We start from the raw sequence: 25,139 nt of genomic DNA, 5'->3' as shown, positions 1-25,139 counted from the left end.
CCACAGGTAACAACCAAAACTGGGGAGAGCAGGGTGGTAGTCCAATGAACTCCCCTAGATTGCCAATTACTAGAACAGTATGCAGGGATGGATCTGCTCCAGGGAGTTTTATATCTTGGAATATTTCAGGACTGGGGAGTAAGCTGATGTCACAATCATGGATTGATTTTATTAATGGATTTGAACTATGCCTTCTACAGGAAACATGGGCTTGTGATCCTATTTATCTCCCAGGTTATTTAAATTTTTCGATTCCAGCAAGTAGAGGTGTCCGGGGTAGGCCTATGGGAGGACTCTGGATTAGGCAGAACTTTGATACCACTGTGAAAATGTGGGATCTGGGTTGTAGAGACATTTTAATGTTGCGAATTTCATCAGCAAAGTGGGGTGTGATAGATCTGTATAATGTCTATGCCAGAGGCTCCAATATTGGGAGTTCCCCTACTTTAGAGGCCTTATCTAATTCTCTGCAAACCAAGTCCCTTGGAAATCGAATAATAGTGGCTGGGGACCTAAATAGGACCTTCGAACCCTTAGATAGTACTGAAGATCCATTGGGGCAGGAGGAGGACAATCTATGGGGAGTCCCTTATCTGAATCTAGCTGCTGTTAAACGCTGGACAAAGGATATACTTTTCCTAAATACTATGTGCTTGGAACATGGGATGAGAGCCCTCAATGGAAGAACAAAGGGATACAAGGAGGGTGTGTGTGCATATGATAATGGTCACAACAGAAGTAGGATAGACTACGTTATATGTAGTCTTAACCTCTGGCAGGGGGTTTGTGACATGGAAATCAAGGGCAGGATAGAAAGTGATCACAACCCCCTTTGTGTGACCCATACCTGGTGGAAGTTACCACAGCCCAATCTCCAAGCAAGTGATGGGTTGCTCCCAGACATGGCAAATGATATGCGCAGACTTAAATGGCCATGTGTGTTGGCGAATGCAGCATCTATGGACTCTATCGCTTCCGAGGTGGATAACGCAATTGTCTCCATGGAACTAGCAAGCTCTACAGTCCCAGGATCTAGTACAATTACTGATATTCATAACAATCTCTTCTCCCTTTTAAAACCCCATTTTGTGAGAGCATGTAAGGGAAATCGTACAGTACCCACCAAACCAGCCAGGTGGTTCAATCGAGAGTGTAGGGCAGCCAGATTAACCTTGGGAAATGCTATTAGAAATGGGGATAGGGCAGCAGTTATAGCAGCAAGAAAGCAATACAATACAAGCATTTCCATGGCAAAGAAAACGTGGGATGAGAAGTATTGGGATGAACTAAAAGAGGCCTCTAGAGCCAAGGATTCCAAGCTTTTCTGGAAGATAGTGAAGTGGGGCAGAGGCGGTACCCCAAACAAACCAGATAATGATGTTGCAGAGTCCGCTTGGGTGAACTATTTCAGCCCCCAATATGCAGAGACAAAGGAGATGGTGGGAGGGGATGCAATTTTAGCTTTATTTCCCAAAGACAATTTGTTTTCCGCCAAAGAAGTTGAACTTGCAATAAGTTCCACACAAGGGGGTAGGGCCCCCGGTTTAGATGGGATACCCTCGGATGTTTTTAAAAATGACAAAAACAGGTGGGTTAGGTATGGGTTTTTATTGGGGAATGCCATCGCAAAAGGTATGCTAGTCCCAGCCCAATGGAAGGGAGCTATTATTATACCAATCCATAAAGAAGGACACCGATCCCTTCCGGCTAATTATAGGCCAATAAGTTTGATTGCCACTATCCAAAAAGTAATTGGGAAGATGGTGGTAAACAAACTTATGGAATGGGTGGACGAAAATGACTCCCTTTCCCCCTTCCAGGCAGGCTTCCGGAGGGCCACTAGCACCATTGACCAGGTGCTTCGTTTTAATATGCTACGGTGGGGGACGGTACTTCTTGGCAAGGGCAGCCTGTATGTCGCTTTTGTCGACTTGCGGGCTGCCTTTGATTTAGTTCCAAGAAGTAAGCTCTGGACAGTTTTAAATAGGATATGCATTCCAGCGGAATTGCTCACTCTAATTTTGAGGTTGCACAAGAGCAATTTTGCTAAAGTCCAGTGGGGGGTGAATGGCCAAACCTCCATCGACTTTCCAGTGGAAAGAGGGGTTCGCCAAGGCTGTGCCATGGCACCCTTGCTTTTTACATTATATATTATTGGGATAGTTGGCAGGATGCTGGACGCTAGTGTGGATGCACCTTCGTTAGCGGGCATCAGGGTTCCAATCCTGATGTTCGCCGACGATACGTTAATAATGTCCAAGACCCCGGCTTGGCTACAGTGTGCCTTGAATATTTTTGATGAGTTCTGTCTAGAGCATGGCCTTGAAGTAAACATAGGTAAGACTAAGTTGATGGCTTTTTCCCGAGGATGTAAACCTCGCCATAGGATATACATGAATAACATCGGGCTGGAGGTAGTAAGGGAGTTTACCTACCTGGGGGTACAAATAGCAGATAATCACGGCTGGTCCCACCACATAGAAAAAGCTGTTTTGAAACATCAGCAAATTTCGGGGGCACTACGGGTGGAGCACAAAAGATCAAAAACAAAGCCCATAAAACCTGTCCTTGCTGTATATGATGCAAGGGCAATAGGGTCGGCCCTATATGGGGGCGAGCTGTGGGGTTTTGATAAGTTTACTTCCCTACAGATAGCAGATAATAGGTTCCTTAGGGGAATTACGGGACTCCCCCAGAGCACCCCACTAATTTCTCTTAGTCTTGACCTGGGGAGAAGATCTGTCAGCTATCGAGCTAGATTGCGTCCTATTTTATATTGTTGACGACTCTGGTCCACTCCCGAGATTAAGCACTATGCAGATGGGTTTCTGGCAATAATTAAAAGGGACACCTTCCATAAAATACCATGGTTGAAAAACTTAAGGGTAATGTTAGGTGAACTGGGTCTTTCCAACCTCTATGATAATCCCGCAGGGGAAGTTTTCCCAAGCAAAAACACACTCAAAACTCTATACTGGGAGTGGATAGATGGTAGGCTTTGGAGGGGGGTAAAATCTGATTCGATGGGTGGTCGTTTCTTGGAAAGCAAAATGTGTCCCGTATTAGAACAGTATTGGGACAGCATAACTGTCCCTGTGGACAGGAAGTTGTTTTTCCAGCTAAGATCTGGCTCCCTCCCCCTGAGACATTTAACAGGCAGGTGGAAGAGTCTGAATACCCTGTGCTGCCCAGCATGTGGCGCAATTAATGAAAGTGTTGGTCACTTCCTATTTGCTTGTAACGCCTATGCCACCCCAAGAAGGGTATGGTTAGCCCCAGTTTGTAAGAACCTTGGGACATCCAGTGCTGTTGAGGCTCAGAGAATTATCTGTACCACCACGGAGGAGCCTATTGTCATGGGAATAGCTAAGTATTTGGGGTGGGCCTGGTCCATTAGGCGGAGAGCCCTCTCTTCAAATGTGTTTTGATTATTGTTTTAAATCTGTGCTAATTTTTATATTGATCAAACTCGCACAACTGTTTTATAAATATGTATCTGACTAAATGTTTTATTATCAATTGTGAAGTTTTAAAATATATGTTGTGCTTTTATGAGTATGCAACTCGAATAAAGCTTTCCTATCATCATCACTATAAATAGTTCAAACCTACAGCATGTTGTGGTGCAAAATAAAATTCATGGAGCCAATCCCTTTTCTCTTTCATACAAGTCTTTTATACCCTTTTTCTCTAAGTATCTAACTTAAAATTGAAACGTTCAGGGTCCACAGTCCTTTCTGATTGGTCCATTAGAGGGGTGGTGACGATCACCTCATGTACTCCTTGTTCAGACTAGTTTGCATTTTAGCAATGTCATCCTTTAATTTATTCTCATGGCATTCGTCTTGCTTGTCATTCCCTTCTTGCAAAACTTTTCGATATTGTTTTCTATTGAATTTCTTTTCTCACACTTTTTTATGCAGGCATCCTTTGGCACACTTCCTTTCCCTAGGCCAAGCTGACCTTGACATCTCTCACTTCGTGCACAGGCCATTCTATTCACATGTTCTGCTCACAGCACATGCGTGGGGCCATCTTTCCCGAAGTGTTGTCATTGGTTCAATAAACAGCCAGTTTTTCTCAGTCCAGGCCGCGCAGGCCTCAATGGGAACTAATACAAAAATAAATACAACATAAATTAGATTTAGAATTTTAGGCCTTCTGTTTACCTCCCTCCATTCTAATTTTCCCAGTTAGTTGTTACCTAGCAAAAGCGTAAATATATGCGTTATTTTACTCACCATTTATATTTTCGTTTTGCCACAAAAGGACTTATTCTACTCAAGCACAAATAGACATGTATTTTCGATTATATATATTTATAAAATTCACTGCTGGAAAGCGGGGCAGGCAGCACCTTTTGTTGTACTTCTTTTTACTTGGAACTTAATTACAGTTTTAATTTGCAAGATTTTGGAAGCTGCCCCACTAGTGGAAGAGTGTTGGTGCACTACATTTTCCAGATGGCCTTGCGAAACTCTACGCCCACTGTGGCAGGTGTTGGGAATATTTATTAAGGTGCGCAAAGAAAAACTGATCTTAATCTCCTTCGAACTTTGCGTCTGAAGAAAGGCTGAGACAATCCTGAAACGCATCAGGCAGACAATAACTTTTGAAGACTGCAGTTGTGTGTTTATCTGCTGGCAAGCTGTGAAATGGATGGAAATAACGAGTACTTATTAAACTTCATGTGGCTTTACTTCGATTTTGGGCGCTTACCTGCTTTGTTGAATGTATTGACTGCTGTTGCCCAGCTGTGAAGTATAGCCCACCGCCTGGATGTGGGTCCATGCAGGCTTATAATTGCTGCTTGCAGTCACGTAATGAAGACAAGCAGCTCCAATGTAGGATGGTGCTGCCTTGTGGCACAGATTTCACTGCTGGAAAGTGGGGAAGACAGGACTTTTGTGGTATTTCTTTCCACTTGGACATTAATTACAGTTTTAATTTGCAAGATTTTCGAATCTGCTCCACTAGGGAAAGAGTGTTGATGGTCTGCATTGTCCAGAAGGCCTTGCGAAACACCACGCCCACTGTGGCAGGTGTTGGGAAAATTTATTAAGGTGCGCAAAGAAAAACTGCTCTAAATCTCCTTCGAACTTTGCCTCTGAAGAAAGGATGAGACAATCCTGAAAAGGCAGTAGGCAGACAATAACGTTTGACTGCAGTTGTGTGTTTATCTGCTGGCAAGCTGTGAAATGGATGGAAATAACGAGTGCTTATTAAACTCTGTGTGGCTTTACTTCAATTTTGGGGGCTTAACTGCTTTGTTGTGTATATTTAACGGCCTATCCCGGTCGTGAGGACTGAGCCACCACGGAAAGAAAGTGGGCTGCTGCGCACAGACTGCCTGTGTTTGCTTATGCAGGTTTGAACTGGTATCAGTAAGCAGCCAGAATCGGGGGCTTGAGACTCATTGGAGAGTTTTAAATGGCGCAACAATTCTGTTCATGAAGGCAGAATCCACTGGAGGATATTAATTGCAGCGTGAGGAAAACTACGAGTCCCAGAACTCCACCAAAAATGAGGCCCACCAGGGGGCGGCACCTATTAAGGACTGTTAATGAAGGACTCGCTTCCCTCGCTGATCTGCCTCAGAACATTGCCAGGAGCCCGTGAACAAGCAGCAGGGAGCTGCGAAACGCGTAGGGCGGGAAATTTTAAACGAGCACCCTTGATGTCTGGCTTTAAGGAATAAAGGAATGCTGCTTGAAATGTGCAGAATTCGCTGGTTCATCTGAGTTCGTCCTGACAGGGGGATACCTTTTGTTGTGTATATTTAACGGCCTATCCCGGTCGTGAGGACTGAGCCACCACGGAAAGAAAGTGGGCTGCTGCGCACAGACTGCCTGTGTTTGCTTATGCAGGTTTGAACTGGTATCAGTAAGCAGCCAGAATCGGGGGCTTGAGACTCATTGGAGAGTTTTAAATGGCGCAACAATTCTGTTCATGAAGGCAGAATCCACTGGAGGATATTAATTGCAGCGTGAGGAAAACTACGAGTCCCAGAACTCCACCAAAAATGAGGCCCACCAGGGGGCGGCACCTATTAAGGACTGTTAATGAAGGACTCGCTTCCCTCGCTGATCTGCCTCAGAACATTGCCAGGAGCCCGTGAACAAGCAGCAGGGAGCTGCGAAACGCGTAGGGCGGGAAATTTTAAACGAGCACCCTTGATGTCTGGCTTTAAGGAATAAAGGAATGCTGCTTGAAATGTGCAGAATTCGCTGGTTCATCTGAGTTCGTCCTGAAAGGGGGATACCTTTTGTTGTGTATATTTAACGGCCTATCCCGGTCGTGAGGACTGAGCCACCACGGAAAGAAAGTGGGCTGCTGCGCACAGACTGCCTGTGTTTGCTTATGCAGGTTTGAACTGGTATCAGTAAGCAGCCAGAATCGGGGGCTTGAGACTCATTGGAGAGTTTTAAATGGCGCAACAATTCTGTTCATGAAGGCAGAATCCACTGGAGGATATTAATTGCAGCGTGAGGAAAACTACGAGTCCCAGAACTCCACCAAAAATGAGGCCCACCAGGGGGCGGCACCTATTAAGGACTGTTAATGAAGGACTCGCTTCCCTCGCTGATCTGCCTCAGAACATTGCCAGGAGCCCGTGAACAAGCAGCAGGGAGCTGCGAAACGCGTAGGGCGGGAAATTTTAAACGAGCACCCTTGATGTCTGGCTTTAAGGAATAAAGGAATGCTGCTTGAAATGTGCAGAATTCGCTGGTTCATCTGAGTTCGTCCTGAAAGGGGGATACCTTTTGTTGTGTATATTTAACGGCCTATCCCGGTCGTGAGGACTGAGCCACCACGGAAAGAAAGTGGGCTGCTGCGCACAGACTGCCTGTGTTTGCTTATGCAGGTTTGAACTGGTATCAGTAAGCAGCCAGAATCGGGGGCTTGAGACTCATTGGAGAGTTTTAAATGGCGCAACAATTCTGTTCATGAAGGCAGAATCCACTGGAGGATATTAATTGCAGCGTGAGGAAAACTACGAGTCCCAGAACTCCACCAAAAATGAGGCCCACCAGGGGGCGGCACCTATTAAGGACTGTTAATGAAGGACTCGCTTCCCTCGCTGATCTGCCTCAGAACATTGCCAGGAGCCCGTGAACAAGCAGCAGGGAGCTGCGAAACGCGTAGGGCGGGAAATTTTAAACGAGCACCCTTGATGTCTGGCTTTAAGGAATAAAGGAATGCTGCTTGAAATGTGCAGAATTCGCTGGTTCATCTGAGTTCGTCCTGAAAGGGGGATACCTTTTGTTGTGTATATATATATATATATATATAAGACTACTTACATGAAGCATATAGTCAATTGGATGACATCCAATGCTACAGGAAGAGTAATCCACTAAAATATAGGACTATGCAGGATAACCTATGTAAAAATGTGGTGGCATGAAAGGGACTAGGATTGTTGAGTGGGGATGAGTTCAAAATCATCACAAGAGATCACCCTCTTGTCCCCTACATCTATTTTATACCCAAAGTTCACAAGAGCCTTACCGCACCACCAGGAAGACCGATAATTACTGCATGTGGGGGACCATTAGAAAACCTCTCAAAATACATAGATTATTTTCTGCAAACGCATATGAAATCATTAGACTCATATGTGCAGGACACAAGTGACTTCCGGAGAAAAATAGAAGGTATTGAGTGGAATTATGATTTGCTCTTAGTGACATTGGATGTAAGCTCCTTATATACATGTTTAAAACATAGGAATGGCCTGCGTGCATGTGAATACTATCTAGGCACCAGGCCAATTTAGTTTGCCCATCATTCAAAAATGCTCTTAGAAATTTTATCTTTCTGTTTGGAGAGTAATTATTTTATGTTTAATGGCCAATTTTACCAACAGGTTCAGGGTGTAGCCATGGGGGCCAGTTTCTCCCCAAGCTACACCTGCCTATTTATGGGTTAGTGGGAGGAATTGGTCCTCAGGCGAAAATTTGAACAATACTGTACATCCAATATAGTTTCTTGGCTTCGTTTTATTGATGACTTGTTTATTGTTTGGTGTGGCTCTGAGGAAAGTGTTTTAAATTTTATACAGGAGATAAATGTGAATGATCTTAATCTAAATTTTACTTCTAGCATTAGCAAGGAATCGGTGACATTCTTAGATGTGCAGGTTTTTTTACCCAACAGTGTTCTTAGCTCTACCCTTTTTAGAAAGCCAACGGCTGGTAACACTTTACTACATGCCACAATCTCTCATCCACAACACCTTATTAAATCTATACCTTATGGTGAGATGCTCCGCATCCTCCGTATCTGTAGCAATGAAGATGATGTGGTTTTAAAACAACAGGAAAGTTTAACAAGGTTTGTGGAACGAGGATACAGTCTAAGAATAGTTGAAACCGCCATGAGAAAATCGCAGCTAAAACCCAGAAGTTAACTCCAGGAATATAACCGTAACAAGAGTCAAATCCAGAGTATAGATACTAATCCGATCAGGTTAATTCTGACATACTCCAAGCAGGAAAAAGAATTAAGGAGTATACTTAGACACAACTGGCACTTTGTTCAGAATAACCCTGTTATAGGAGATTGGATGCCCTCAAATCCAGCAATAACGTTTCGCAAAGCAATGAGCCTGGGGAATATTTTATCTAAAAACAGCCAAGAATGCTTTAAGAAGAAAAATTGGATGCCTATGAGCAAGGGCTTTTTTAAATGCTTGTCGTGTAAAGCATGTCAGTATGGTGTAAATACGAAGAAATACACCACTGTCATCCCTATGTCAACTAGAGAGATCAAGCAACATCTTACATGCAAGACTGAGTATTGTATCTATATTCGAGAATGTGAATGCCATCTGAGATATGTGGGCAGCACAAAGCTGCCAATACATAAAGGATTCTGCAGCATCTGCGAGCAATAATCAATAAGGACCAAACCTATCCGGTAGCAAGGCATTTTGAGGCATGTCACAATAGTAAACCTCAATGCTTAAAATATTATTCAATCTAATCCATCCCTGTAACAAATAGAGGAGGGGATAGGGAGGCTTGCATGAGAAGAACAGAGATTAATTATATCCTTGAATTTGACTCTAAATGGCCAGGAGGATTACATACCACTGAGGCCCTCCATACATATTTGTAAACAACTGATTTATGTATGAGGTTCCGTTTGTATGATCATTCAATAAGATATAAAAATATATATTTATATACTGTAAATTTTGGACCATTTGGAAGTTTGAAGTATTGATATTGCTAGGGTCTTATATTGTATTCATACATATTTATTCCATTACTATAAATAAAATTTTAAATATGAAAGACTAGTGTTTTATCATCTCAGTATAATTGCTATGTGTCATGATTAATTTTAGCTGCAAATTGTAGGCATTGGGGTAGGTTTTATCCATATGTCTTTTATTCGGTTATTTTTAACATGTCACCGATATCCTTTTATATGAGGTCCTATTTATAAATGGTTTTCTTTTACACACACAATAAAGTATGTGAGTGTAAATAATTATATTTTTATATCTGTAACCATATGATTCAATGTATATAATTAACATAGCCCTGTCCCCTGTTAACTGATTATCCCCATGAAATGATGAACAAACTACTATATCTATGAATGTTCATATCCTATGAAATTCAAGGTTTTGTTTTTGTCTATTGTAGCATGAGTCACTTTAGATTTATTGTACTGTAGCACCAAGTCACTTTATTAATGGAAGGGGAGCCTTCTTAAAACTTGTGGCCAACACATACTTATCATGTAAAAGATAGGAAACCCATTAAAGTGCTAAGTCTTTAAACTACAAGTTTTTAAGTAGAAACAACTCCTTGTAGTGCAAAGTGAATCTCTATCATCTACAATTACATTCTACACATAATCTGCCTTATAATTATGTTTTGTTTCGTTATGCCAAGATAAAATGTCGGAACATATCTTGATTCTTTGTTTACAAAAAAAAAAGGAGAAAAATTCTTTCCAAAAATGTTCTTTTCCCGTTTGGGTGGGCACGTGTTAATATTTGGATTTAATTTTTCATGTTGCGAAGGCATAGGTTGGATTAAATATGCTATGGAATTAAAAAAACTTGCATTCAAGCAGTTAGAGGAAAATATAGCAATGTTGATAATATTAATTTTCCAAACATGCTTTTGATAATTGAAACTGTCATTTGATGAAATGATTTATTGTATTTATACAAATTGTATTTTCAAAAATTATAGCACCGTAAATGCATTTATGCTGACAGTATAACTTCTATGTCTATGACAACATGTGACGCACTTGCACTTTAAAAATGGGCTATGCACCATGCATTGTCATGTGATCAAGGCCGCAGGGACGGCCAAAACGCGTAGTGACAAAGCTGTTTGGGAATAAATAAATGAATGCTATAATAAGTTGGTCCGTGCCTCGTATTTCCACCTAAAGGGTGGAGTGCTGATGCTGCGAGGTATTGCAGATATATATATATATATATATATATATATATATATATATATATATATATATATATATATATATATATATATATATATATATATATATATATTACCTACTGGCGGTTGCCAGTAGGCAGTTATAGTTAGGGTTTTTTCAATGCAAAATCTCAAAATTCTATTTGGAATAACTTTAGCACCGGTTGACAAATCTGCCTGAAAATTTCCTCAAATTTGCCTTGCGCAGCTCCGGTCCTTCCTTGAAAGTTTGGGGGGGATTCGTCAAGCGGGGGGCGAGATAAAAGGGGGGTCCCAAAACATGTTTTCCCCATGTTAATTTCTATAGGGCGGTCGAACTCACTTTTAGCCCGAACGGCTGAATGGATTTCCACCAAGCTTGGCAAAATTGTAGGGACTGGTAGCCCGATGTGCCTTTGCTATGTCTCAAGATATGTGCTCCAGTGGATTTTGAGTAATTAAGGTTCAAAAAAATATATATATCTATGGCTGCGCCCTGGTACGCGCACCAGGGAGCGCAGCAGGCGCGACACGCGAGGTGCGCACGGAAAGCTGATTGGCTCGCGGGTGTCTGTAAACATTCGAAACAGTCCGGACCGGCCGCCATCTTGTGTCTCGGTAGGATAGAGACACAAGAGGTGGGAAAAAAAGGGGGAAATGACCATAAGGGGGCAGGGTAGACCCCCCTGACCCCCTAGGTTTGATGTGGGGGCTATAAAAGGGCCCCACGGTGCAAAATATATATATATATATTTTTGATTTGCGCGGGGGGAGCGCCCGGTACGCGCACCGGGGAGCGGACCGCGGAGCGGCCCATGGGGAAAGAAGAATGACAGAGTTATTAAAAAAATGTAGCCTTTTTTTTATAAATTGGAGATAGTTCTAAAAAGAACTGTTTTTTTTCTTCTTTTTGTTGTTTTATATTTTTTTGTGTTTTTGGAACATTTTGTACTTTTTTTGGCTTTTATGAACTATTTTATATTTTTTTTGGTATTACAGGGAATTGGAAATGGCTCAACTGGAGCAGAAAAAAAAATAAGAAAAAATTAGGGTTTTTCGGGGCATTTGTGGTTGTCCCCAGCAAGGACGATGAGCTTTATGTTCAGTTCACCATAGGAGATGGTCTTAGCAAAATGTATACATGTTATACGGAAATCTCCAAACCGTGGCTGAATGCAAGGGATCGTCTCCCTTGCCTCTGGTCCCGTTGGAGTGGGTTGATTTATTTGGGAGGTGGAGCTTGAAGATTGGGGAAGGTTACTGGCCAGTTCCCTCATCTCTGCAGCAGAATAGTTGATTGGATGCCTGCGCTGCATGTGGCGAATCATGGTGTTGTTTCCGAAAGAGTATTTCCTATTAGGGTTTCCCCGGGAAAGTTCCACGCCACAGATTCGGCAAGTCACCTTGACCGCATTTACTAAGAGAAGGCTTTAAAAGTTTTTCGATAAACTGGTTTTCCAGGGAAGAGGGTGGAGTGTTCCGTGTAAATTGCAGAATAGAAACTAGTAAGAACCAATTGGAAGTGTTGTTTTAAAGTCACATGACTGCACATGCGTGTCTCAAAGCCTGTACTATGGTTGGCCCGGAAGCCAGATTGCGAGGGGTCGAGGGATCTGTTCGTCTCAAGGAAGGCAGCCAGCTGCTTGTTGACGGTCTTCTCGATGACTTTTGCGGGGAACGGGAGCAGCGAGATGGGTCGGTAGTTCTTGAGGTCGGTGGGGTCGGCTGAAGGCTTCTTTAGAAGGGCGCTGAGTTCGGCGTGCTTCCAGCTCTCCGGGAAGGTAGCGGTGTTGAAGGAGGTGTTGATGATGTCCCGCAGGTGGGGTGCGATGGCGGCGTCGGCCTTGTTGAAGACGTGGTGAGGGCAAGGGTCAGTCGGAGATCCAGAGTGGATGGAGTTTGTCGTCCGGATGGTGTCTTCGGTGCTGATCGGGGTCCAGGCACGGAGGGTGGTGGTGGGGGGTGGCAGTTCCGTCGTGGCGTGCGTCGGTTGAGTGCTGAAACTGTTGTGTATGTCCGCGATCTTGTTGTGGAAGTAGGAGGCGAGGGAGTTGCAGAGGTCTTGAGAAGGGATGATGTCGTTGTTTCCAGCGTTGGGGTTGGAGAGCTCTTTAACGATGTTGAAGAGTTCCTTGCTGTTGTGTGGCTTGTTGTCCAGTCGTTCCTTGAATGCAGTTTTCTTGGTGGTGCGGATCGGTTGGTGGTGTTTTCGGGTGGCGATCTTGAGGGCAGTCATGTTGTCCGGTGTTGGGTCTCTGCGCCAGGCATTCTCCAGGGTTCTGCAGTCCTTCTTGGATCTCTTGAGTTCGTCGGTGAACCATGGGGCTTGAAAAATTTGTAATTTCAGTGCCCCAGGCACAAGCAGATTTATGTGTACAGAGTGTAGGCCATATCCCTGTAGGTGTTAGTGATTGTATTGTTGTATTGAATATTGATGGTTTGAACAACAGCACATTCCTTGCCTCTCATAGCACTTATTTTATATGTAGAAATAGAGGCTATTACCGGTTACCAGCTGGAGGGTCTGGAGTATGTTATGTATCATTTTTACTACCACCTGTATTCCTGGCACCTGCATCATATCATAAAGATTTGAGACTGCTGAATAATGTGACTGTAAACAGATACAAACAAACTTTGTCAGTTGACGACATAGATCAGACAGACACTTGTCTGCAACAATATATAGATTTCAATTTAGGATTGTTTTTCTTTTGTGAGCTGCTCTGAATAGTAGGAAGATACGACGACTAACGAGAGTAGTAGAAGCTGTCACTAATCAAACTGCCGCAGCCCTTGGCAACCTCATCGAAGAGCTACAAATTACTAGGATTGTTGCATTACAAAATAGAATGGTTTTAGATGTGATGTTAGCAGATAGAGGCGTGGCTTGTAGAATTATTGGAAGTAGTTGTTGTGTTTTTATCCCTGATCATACTCCTTCCGTGTATAAAACCATCAATAAATTATGTAAGATTGCAGCTGATATACATGTCGAAAACGGGACTTGGACGTTCTCGGGTTGGTTCTGGACTCTGATCTCCACATGGGGTGGGAAAGTTCTCACTGGTCTATGTATAATTATTGCAATTATTTTTACGTGTTGTGTATGTATTCAATGTAGTTCAATTATATGTTCTTTGTGTGTTTCATTTTGTGTGCCTAATAGACGAGCTGTTGCTGAGGCTGCCTACCAGAAAAGCATAACCAGAGAGATAGCTGAAATGATGAGCGTCGATATTAACGATGAGTATTTAGATTATCCTAGAAAACCAAATGTCTTCAGCAAATGCTGAATGGGTCGTCTGTTGTAAATAAAACAGCGATGGTGTTAAGCATTAGCTGAAGACATGATGTTGTGTCTGTTTGTTCGTTTTCCCACCCGTATTTGAAATGCGGCCAGACTCCATTTTGTTTTCTGGCCTCCATTTTTGTCTGCTATACATTGCCATGTGCTTGACATGTGGTGAGTCCTATCTCTCTGCTAGTCACCCCTGAAGTTTTCCCAGCAACAAGTCATAAATAGCCTTTTGTGCGTTTAGCGCTTGCCCAGTAGGAGTCACATCTGTCTTTGATTAGCGTAGATAGGAATGTGCATTTATGTGGGTCTCAAGAACCGTTAACTCCACCCATGTATTATTCATGTTCAAGAAATGTCCATATATGGTTGTAAATCATGTCTTGTATTGTATCCGCCTACTTATGAGCCCCTTCTTTGTGTATAAAAGGGGACTGTGTGCTTGAGTTCTTTGTGCTACCTTGTACAATACTGTAGAGTGTTGTGTGGGCTGTATTACCACCTTTAAAGGTTTATTAAACTATGTTTTTGTATTTTCAGTTTCCGTGCCAAATTCTTTGTGTAGTCTGAGGACTCCGTGCACAGAAGGGCAACCCTTTGCACTAGCACGCCTTGCTGAGGCCTGTGCTCATCAGGTGTGTAGAATGAGGCAAGTCATCTGCAGAAAACAGCAACAGAGGTGCTGGAACAGGCAGGCAAGGTGCAGAAAGAGGCAAGAGACACACAGTAAAAAGCAACAGAGGTGCTGAAAGAGGCAAGCTAGCTTCAGAAAAAAGCAAGAAAGGTATAGAAAGAGGCAAGAGGGGTACAGAAAGAGGAGAGAGAAGTGCAGAAAGAAGCAAAAGAGGTGCAGAAAGAGGCAAGAGAGATGCTGAAAAGGCAAGAGAACAGCAGAAAAAAGCAATAGAGGTACAAACAGATGCAAGAGTGGTGCAGAAAGAGGGAAGGGAGGTAAAGAAAGAAGCAAGAGGGGTGCAGAAACAGGCAAGAGAAACGCAGTCAGAGGCAAGAGAATTGCTGAAAGAAGCAACGGAGGTGTAGAAAGAAGCAAAACAAGTATAGAAAGAGGTTGTAAGATGGAGAAAAAGGCTAGAAACGTACAGAAAGAGGGAATACAAGTGCAAAAATAGATAACAGGGGTGAAGAAAGCAGCAAGACAGTTGCAGAAAGAAGCATGGAAAGTGCAGAATAAAGCAACAGGGGGGCAGAAAGATGCAAGAGAAGTACAGAAAGAAGCAATAGGGGTGTAGCTGGAGGCATGAGAACTGCAGAAAGAGGCAAGAGAGTTGCAGAAACAGGAAAAAGACACCAGGGGGAAGAAAGGAGCAAGACATGTGCAGAAAGAAGCATTTAAAGTAAATAATAAAGCAACAGGGGTGCAGAAAGAGGCAAGAGAAGTGCAGAAGGAGGCAAGAGAGGTACAGAAACAGGCAAGAGACATGCAGAAGGAGGCAAGAGATTTGATGAAAGAAGAAACAGAGGTGTGAAAAGAAGCAAGAAAAGTGCAGAAACAGGCATGTGAGATGCAAAAAAATGCAAGGAAGGTACAGAAAGAGGGAAGACGATTGTAGAACGAGACAACAGGGTTGCAGAAAGGAGCAAGACAGGTGCAGAGAGAAGCATAGAAACTGCACAATGAAGAAACGGGGTGCAGGAAGGGGTAAGAGAAGTGCTGAAAGAAGCAACAAAGGTAAAGAAGGAGGCAAGAGAACTGCAGACAGAGGCAAGAGAGTTGCAGAAACAGGCAAAAGAGGTACAGAAAGAGGGAACAGAGATGCAGACAGATTCAAGAGAGGTTCAGAAACAGGTAAAGGGGTGCAGAAAGAGACAAGAGCGGTACGGAAAGAGGCAGGAGAAGTGCACAAAGAAGCAAGACCAGTGCAAAAGAACAAACAAAGGTGCAAAAAGAAGCAAGTGAGGTGCAAAAGTAGGCAAGAGAACTGCTGAAAGAGGCAACTGAGTTGCAGAAAAAAAGCAAGAGAGGTGCAGAAAAAGGGAAAGGAAATGCAGAAAGAAATAACAGAAGTGCTGAAAGAGGAGCAAATTGCAAAAAACACAGTTGATGGACAGAATGTAGAACAATGTCATACATTCACCCCAGTACAAGGATCTGGGCCTAAATCCATCGTTTTTTTGCACTCCACACCACCCTGGGTTAGACACTGGCTATATGCAAATCAGCTCTGACCCTGTGCCTCATGGGAACAGTCCAGTCCGAACTACCAAGCCAGGTCTTTCCCAGACCAGAATCAAGCAACCAAGGACCGGTTTCTGGCTATCAGCCTTCATCAGCCTAGATAGTTTGACTCCAGTGGTGTGGAGAGCCTGGGACTCACATCTGAGTATACCCAGCACACTCGGGTTGAAAATTGCAAAAAAGCACAGTTGATGGACAGAATGTAGAACAATGTCATACATTCACCACAGTACAAGGATCTGGGCCTAAATCCATCATTTTTTTGCACTCCACACCACCCTGGGTTAGACACTGGCTATATGCAAATCAGCTCTGACCCTGTGCCTCATGGGAACAGTCCAGTCCGAACTACCAAGCCATGTCTCTCCCAGACCGGAATCAAGCATCCAAGGACCGGTTTCTGGCCTTCAACCTTCATCAGCCTGGATATCTTGACTCTAGTGGTGTGGAGAGCCTGGGACTCACGTCTGAGTATACCCAGCACACTCGGGGTAAAAATTGCAAAAAACACAGTTGATGGACAGAATGTAGAACAATGTCATACATTCACCCCAGTACAAGGATCTGGGCCTAAATCCATCGTTTTTTTGCACTCCACACCACCCTGGGTTAGACACTGGCTATATGCAAATCAGCTCTGACCCTGTGCCTCATGGGAACAGTCCAGTCCGAACTACAAAGCCATGTCTTTCCCAGACCGGAATCAAGCATCCAAGGACCGGTTTCTGGCTATCAGCCTTCATCAGCCTGGATAGCTTGACTCCAGTGGTGTGGAGAGCCTGGGACTCATGTCTGAGTATACCCAGCACACTCGGGGTGAGAATTGCAAAAAACACAGTTGATGGACAGAATGTAGAACAATTTCATACATTGACCCCAGTACAATGGTTCTGGGCCTAAATCCATCGTTTTTTTGCACTCCACACCACCCTTGGATAGACACTGGCTATATGCAAATCAGCTCTGACCCTGTGCCTCATGGGAACAGTCCAGTCCAAACTACCAAGCCATGTCTTTCCCAGACCGGAATCAAGCATCCAAGGACCGGTTTCTGGCTATCAGCCTTCATCAGCCTGGATAGCTTGACTCCAGTGGTGTGGAGAGCCTAGGACTCACGCCTAAGTATACCCAGCACACTCAGGGTGAAAATTGCAAAAAACACAGTTGATGGACAGAAATTAGAACAATGTCATACATTCACCCCAGTACAAGGATCTGGGCCTAAATCCATAGTTTTTTTGCACTCCACACCACCCTTGGTTAGACACTGGCTATATGCAAATCAGCTCTGACCCTGTGCCTCATGGGAACAGTCCAGTCCGAACTACCAAGCCATGTATTTCCCAGACCTGAATCAAGCATCCAAGGACCGGTTTCTGGCTATCAGCCTTCATCAGCCTGGATAGCTTGACTCCAGTGGTGTGGAGAGCCTGGGACTCATGTCTGAGTATACCCAGCACACTCGGGGTGAAAATTGCAAAAAACACAGTTGATGGACAGAATGTAGAACAATGTCATACATTCACCCCAGTACAAGGATCTGGGCCTAAACCCATTGTTTTTTTGCACTCCACACCACCCTGGGTTAGACACTGGCTATATGCAAATCAGCTCTGACCCTGTGCCTCATGGGAACAGTCCAGTCCAAACTACCAAGCCATGTCTTTCCCAGACTGGAATCAAGCATCCAAGGACCGGTTTCTGGCTATCAGCCTTCATCAGCCTGGAAGAAAGAGGAGCAAAGGCTGCAGAAAGAGCACGAGAATTGCAGAAAGAGGCAAGAGACGTACAGAAAGGGGCAAGAGAGGTGCAGAAACAGGAAGGAAAGGTGCAGAAAAAGAAAAGAGGGGTGCACAAAGAGGCACAAGATCTGCAGACAAAGCAACAGAGATGCTGAAAGAGGCGAGTGAGGTGCAGAAAGAAGCAAGAGAGGTGCAGGAAGAAGGAAGAAAAGTTCAGAAAATCGTAACAGATGTGCTGAAAGACAAGCAAAGGTTATAGGAAGAGCAAGAGAAGTGCTGAAAGAGGTAACAGATGTACAGAAAGAGGCAAGAGATAGGCAGAAAGGAAGAACAGGGGTGCAGAAAAAGGCAAGAGAGGTACAGAACAAGAAAATAGGGGTTCAGAAAGAGGCAAGAGATCCGTAGAAAGCAGTAGCAGAGGTGCTGAAAGAGGCAAGTCAGCTGCAGAAAGAAGCAAGCGAGGTGCAGAAAGAGGCAATAGAAGTGCAGAAAAAAGAAATAGGGGAGCAGAATGAGGCAACAGGGGTGCACAAAGAGGCAACAGGGGTGCAGAAAGAGACAAGAGAGGTGCAGAAAAAGCAACAGAGGTGCTGAAAGTGGCAAGTCAGCTGCAGAAAGAAGCAATAGAAGTGTAAAAAGAAACAGAGGTGCAGAAAAAGGCATGAAAGAGGCAAGAGGGGTTCAGAAACAGGTAAGAGAGGTACAGAGGTGTACAATTGCAGAAAGAGGCAAGTGAGATGCAGAAAATGGAGAAAAAGGGTACAGAAAGAGGGAAGAGAAGTGCAGAAACAGATAACAGGGGTACATAAAGAAGCAAGACAGATGCAGAAAGAATCCTGGAAAGAGCAGAATAAAGCAACAGGGGTGCAGAGAGAGGCAACAGAGGTGTAAAAGGAGCAAAGAGAACTGCAGAAAGAGGCAAGAGATTTGTAAAAACTGGCAAAAGAGATACATAAAGAAATACAAGGGTTGCAGAAAGAAGCAAGAAAGGTGCAGAAAGAAGCATGGATAGTACGGAATGAAGCAACAGGGGTGCAGAAAAATGCAAGAGAAGTGCAGAAAGAAGCAAGTGAGGTACAGAAAGAGGGAAGAGAAGTGTAGAAAGCGGCAAGACAAGTTCAGAAAGAGGCAAGAGAATTGCTGAATGAAGCAACAGAGGTGTGGAAAGACGCAAGAAAACAGGCACATAAAATGATGAAGAAGGCAAGAAAGGTTCAGAAAGAGGGAAGACGAGTGCAGAAAGAGACAACAGGGGTACAGAAAGAAGCGAGGCAGGTATAGAGAGGATCATGCAGAATGAAGCAACAAGGGTGAAATAAGAGGCAAGAGAAGTGCAGAAAGACACAACAGAGGTACAGAAGGAGGCAAGGCAACGGCAGAAAGAAGCAATGGAGTTGCAGAAACAGGCAAAAGGGGTACAGAAAGAGGGAACAGGTGGGCAGGCTGAGGCAAAAGAGGTGCACCAAGAGGGAAGAGGGGTGCAAAAAAGGCAAGAGGCACGCATAAAGTTGGAACAGAGGTACAGGAAGAAGCTGAAGCAGTGCAGAAAGAACCAACAGAGGTGCAGAAAGAGGCAAAAGAGATATTGAAACAGGCAAGTGAAGACCAGAACAAAGCAAAACGGTGCAGAAAGAACCAACAGAGGTGGAAAAAGAGGTACGAGTAGTGCAGAAAGTGGTGGGTGAGGTGCACAAAGAGGCAAGAGGGGTAATAAAGAGGCAGGAGGGTGCAGAAAGAGGAAAGAGAACTGAAAAAAGAGGAACGAGACTGCAGAAAGAAACAACAACTGTGCTGAAAGAGGCACAAATGTTGCAGAAAGAGACAGGACAGGTGAAGAAAGAAGGAACAGAGGTACTGAAATAGGCAAGATTGGTGCAGAAAGGGAAAAGAGAGGAGTAGATGAGGCAAGAACGTTAAACAAAGAGGGAAGAGGGGTGCAGAAACAGGAAAAAGGGGTGGGAAAGAAGCAATTGAGGTGCAGAAAGAGGCAAGAGAGGTGCAGAAAGAAGCAAGAGTACTGCAGAAAGAGGCAATAAAGGTTCAAAAAGAGGCAAGTGAGGTGGGGAAAGGAGCAAGATAAGTGCAGAATGAAGCAACAGAAGTGCAGAATGAGGGAAGAGGGGTGGAGAGAAAGGAAAGAGAAAAAAGAGGGGTGCAGAAAGAAGCACTACAGGTGCAACAAAAACAAAAGAAGTGCAGAAAGAAGGAACAGGGGTGCAGAAACAGTTAAAAAGGGTGCAGAAAGACATAAGAGGGGTACGGAAAAAGGCAAAAAAAGGTGCAGAAAGAGGAAAGAAGTATTCAGAAAGAGGCAAAAGGGGCACAGAAAGAGTCAATTGAGGTGCAGAAAGAGGCAACAGACCTGCAGAAAGAGGGTAGAGAGGTGCAGAAAGTAGAAGAGATTTGCAGAAAGAGCAAGGGAAGTGCAGAAAAAGAAAGAAATGTGCAGAAAGAATCAACAGAAATGCCGAAAGAGGCAAGAGGGGCGCAGAAGGAAGCAAGAGTGGCTTGCACACCATTTGTTTCAATATAACACCCACATTTAGCAATAAGTAACAGGTGACCATTCTAGGTTTGCAAAGGGCCTTCCACCATGCTGTAACACTTGTCGCTGCATTTTTTGGTAACGTTTGAGGCATTTGAGCTAGAAACAAGGCTTTTTTTGTTCAAATCTGCAGATTAGGGAGCAGATGATAAATTATATGGCTAATGCAAAATTGTATAGTTGTGCGAAAGTCAGTGCCGCTAAACAGTCGCATAATTCCAGTGGCCCTGCTCATACATCTGACCATGGCCACAAGTGCTCCTAATGCTTCCTTCCTTTATTGTCTCAATGAGATCATAGTTGAGCTTCTATGGAAATGAGGAAGACAAAACCTGACGTTACCACTCCACAACCCAGACTACCATCCCACATAATTACTCTCCATAATACCTAATTCCAGTATACATAATTCCTATACACTAAATACCACATACTTTCTATCTACATAATTTCACTGCACAACATACCACATAATTCCACTACACACAATGCACATCCACTCCACTCCAAAAAACATTAGTAAAAAATGTTTACATTTGCCAATAGCTGTAATTCTCTCAAATGCAAAACCTATTACATTGCAAACACTTCTTTAACTAGTAGTTGTGTTTGCATTTGCAGAGTGGTGGTGAAAGCGTGCTGGGCCTCCAACCAGAGCTCAGGAATTCTGCTGTGTAGGACTTAGCGGAGGTACCAAGAGAGTTTCTTGGCCCCCAAAGTCCCTCAGGAATAAATTGGACTTCATCCCCCACCCCGTGGTCTGCAAGGAGGTGCGTTTGCAGTGTGGTGGAGAAAGGGGGGCATGGCCTCCAAAGACGTCTTAGCAATCTCACTGTGTGGGACTTACTGGAGGTAACAAGAGGGGTAGTTGGCCCCCAAAGAAGTGCTTGGGGTCAACTACCCCTCCTATCACCTCCAGTAACTCCCACACCGCAGGAATGCTAAGTTCTCATAGCAGGCCACGCCCTGTTTGCCCAACACTCTGCAAACACTCTCCCTGACGCTCTTGGATGAAGATTGAAGTCCCTTTCGCTGCTAGGGGTCCTTAAGGGCCAACTAACCCCCCCCCCTTTTACCTCCAATAAGCCACACACAGTGGGATTGCTGAGTGGTGGCCAAAGACCACGGGCCCTTTCCCCAACACTCTGCAAACACATCTCCTGGAGCATTCTAAGTTGGGGTATTAAGTCCCCTTCATTCCTGAGGGTCCCGGGGGGCCATCTAAACCTTCTGTTACCTCCAGTAAGGCCCATACAGCTGGATTGCTGAGAGTGGTCCTAGGCCACGCTAACAGTTTCTTTTTTTCTTTTATGGGAGGGGGGACACTTGGCCCCCCTTCTGGCCCCAGGACCATTTCCCCCAGGGCCTGGCCAGCCTTGTTGTTTTTGCGCTTTGTTTTTTGGAGGGTGGCATGCGGCCCACCTCCAGAGGCTAATTATGGACTTGGGGACCCCAACCCCTGGGTCGTGCCTCGATCTTTTTTTATATTATTTTTTTATTTTTATTTTTTATTAGGAAAGGGGACCGCGTGGCCTCCCTTCCCATGGCCACTTCTGCCTCCAGGGACCCCATCCTTTGGGGCCTAGCTTCATGTTGGGGACAGTGGGGAGAGCCCCAATGCTCCCATGGTCCCAGCCGGCTCTGCGCCTCCTGCGGGAGCTGGCATCGCTTTTGGGTAAGGGGAGCTGCTAACATGCAACTGCCATTGCAAACAGCAATGTCCCTGGGTGGGCACCCCGGAACATTGCAGGTCCTGACCGGGAGGGTGGTGGTCCACAGGGCCATTAGGGCTCCAGGAGGGGGCTGCACAGCCAGCACCCAACATTTAACATAGCCCCGGGGAGGTGGTAGTCTCTGGGGATGGGGGGTCTGTAACAGACCCTCACATTAACATATCATGTGCTCCAGGTAGGTAGTGGTCCCCGGGGCAGTGTGGGGAGGGGCAGAAGCTCCCCCACTCTTTCTAAATTGATTGAAGCCCTGAGAAAGTGGTGGTCCCCAGGGCTGTGTGATCACTCAAACCCCCCGCCCCTATTACAACAAAGCCCCGGGGAGGTGATGGTCCCCAGGGCAGCGTGGGGTCATGAACCTCCACACGCTCTTTTTGGAAAAAAGCCCTGGGGAGCTGGCAGTCCCCGGGGCTTTGGGGGGGTCACGTGCCCCTGCACATTATGTGGCAAGCCCTGGGGAAACCCCAGGGTTTGGGGGCTAGCGAGGCCCCCGCACCCATATTAAAATGAAGCCCCGGGGAGGTGGTGGTCCCTGGGGCAGAGGGGGGCAGCATGCCCCCGCACATTATGAAGAAAGCCCAGGAGAGGTTGCGGTCTCTGGGCTGTGGGGGCCCCCACACCATAATTCCAAATTGCCCCCGGGACCTGGCCCACCCGGGGGCTTAAGTACAATGAAGCACGGGAGCCCGCACTTCTTTTTTTTATTCAGCCAAATTCCACAACCAGCCAGAATTCTGCCATTTTTTAAAATGCTTTTTTGGCACTGGGGTCCTTCTGGGACCCCTTGAGCAGGCCTACATGGTTAGGATGTTTCTACCCTGCCCCCTTTTTTGTTTTTCACCTTTTTTTTTACTGCTTTCTTGTGAAAATGGCGGCCAAAACTTCCTGGTTTGGAGTGTTGGCTGCCAATCAGAAGTTAGCTCATGCTCACGAGAGTCACAAATCTTCCTCGGTGCTCAGATATCGATATTTTTATTTTTTTAATTTCTCTGGACCTACAAAATGGATTTACACCATTCAAAAAAAGGTCCCTTTCTGGACAAGAGCTACATTTTTGCCAATATTTCCGCTCAGCAGTTTGGGCTGCAGCCTGTTCCAAAATTGCCTATGGAAATTAACATGGAGAAAAAGCATTTTGGGACCCCCCTTGTTTCTCGGCCCCCGCTTGACGAATCACCCCATAACTTTCAGGATAGGAGCTAACTGGAGTGGGCATTAGTTTTGAACATTTTGCGAAGATTCTTCAACCGGTGCCAAAGATATTGGGAAATCAAAAAACGCTTTTCCTATGGAGACTAGGTCCTAACAATAACTCGCCAGCTGCTTACTGTGACGGCCAGACGAGGAGCGCGGGGACGGCTGTCTCTAGCTGCACCTGAAGTCTGGTTTTCAAGTAGCTTTCACGACTGAAGACAGAGCCGGTAAGGAAGTGTGTGCCGAGTCAGGAAGCGGGGAGTATTTTATCAAAACTGCTACAGTGACTGTGAGAACGCATTGTGCGTATTGACATCTGGGAAGGAATATGTCGGCAGACGCGATACGTGTGAGGGAATTGGCAGCCCTTAATGCATTTGATGATTCCCCGGCTGGGGATGCAACTGTGTCCACAATGCAAGAAAAACGCTTGTAAATGAAAATGCTAGCACCCGTGACAAATTCAAAAGACTTTAAAAATTAATGAGGCGTGAACAATCGAAGTGGTGGGAACATCGCTCCCTGAGCCGCTATCTGGAGGTCAACAGGATACCAAGGGGGCTGCGAGTGAAAACCCCCAGCTATGAAGACCCTGACCCAGATATGCTCAGGGAGTGGGCGGAGTGTAACCTTGACTCCTCACGTCGTCTAGTGCAAATTTTAGTGCGTTATCCGGAGAGTGACCGAGAAAAAACCCAAGCCAAAATCGAGGAACTAAACACGGAGATTAAGGCTACGTGCAGTGAAGAAATAGCTGAATGCACCAAGCTGAGAGGGGAAATGATGGCAAGACTACAAAAGGAGGAAGAAACAATCAAGAAAAGAAAAACCTTCAAATTTCAACGTGACAAGGCAGACTATGCTGAGGGGCGAATTTTCACGTTTGCCAAAATATATGACGCCATCAAAGCCAGCAGAACTTTCAAGCCTGTCTTTATTCCTGAACCATCAATCTCTAAACCTATGCCGGGCTCGGCACAACCTGACAACAATTCTGAATCTAACCTGAGCAGTGTTAATAGTGACTCGGACTCCAATACTTCACAGGCGGATTCGCAGTTGGGGTTTATCAAGCTTACACTGGCCCAGGAGCTGGAGTGTCTACGGAAAGACAGACGCGAGACTCTACGCCCCAGAATTCCGGTGCCTGCAAAAAGCAAATCCGAAGGCGCGCCAAAAGTAAGCCCGTCTTCGCCCGTCCGCGCCTGGACCGCGCCCAGCGCCAGGACCCCTGGCCCCCGCCGAAGCAAGATGACCCGCCGGACCTACGACGCCGCAACACTCATCGCACTCAACACCGGCGGGATCCCTAAATGCTACCGAGCCACTCCGAAGCACACCCACGGACCCTTCAGCTGCCACGCCTGCAAGTTCACCTGCATCCGGACCTGCCTCGCACCAGCACCCGCCAAGCCGAACACCAGCAGCAACCACCTCAAGTGCATCCTGCTCAACACCCGCTCCGTCCACAGACACACCATCGAACTCTGGAACCTCCTCGACACCACAGCCCCTGACGTTGCCTTCCTCACGGAAACCTGGATGAACGACTCCTCAGCACCCGACATCGCCATCGCCATCCCAGAGGGATACAAGATCACCCGCAGAGACTGCATCCAACAGACGGGAGGAGGCATCGCCATCATCCACAGGGACACCATCCACATCTCGACCAACACCGATGACACCCTGACAACCGCCGAACACCTGCACTTCCAGATCCACACCGACCGAACACCACCCTCAGAGGCACCCTGATCTACCGACCCCCGGGACCACGCAAACAATTCAGCGAGGACATCGCCGACTTTGTCAGCCCGCATGCCCTCCCCTCCGCTGACTACATCCTCCTGGGGGACTTCAACTTCCACCTGGAGAACAACAACGACCGCAACACCATCACCCTGCTCAACAACCTCGCCAACCTCGGACTCAAGCAGCTGGTGTCCACCCCCACCCACCTCGCAGGACACACACTGGAC

The sequence above is a fragment of the Lissotriton vulgaris genome, chromosome 8, assembly GCF_964263255.1.
Source record: "Lissotriton vulgaris chromosome 8, aLisVul1.2, whole genome shotgun sequence".
Taxonomy (NCBI): Eukaryota; Metazoa; Chordata; class Amphibia; order Caudata; family Salamandridae; genus Lissotriton; species Lissotriton vulgaris.
Note: the sequence above shows the minus strand (reverse complement) of the source record.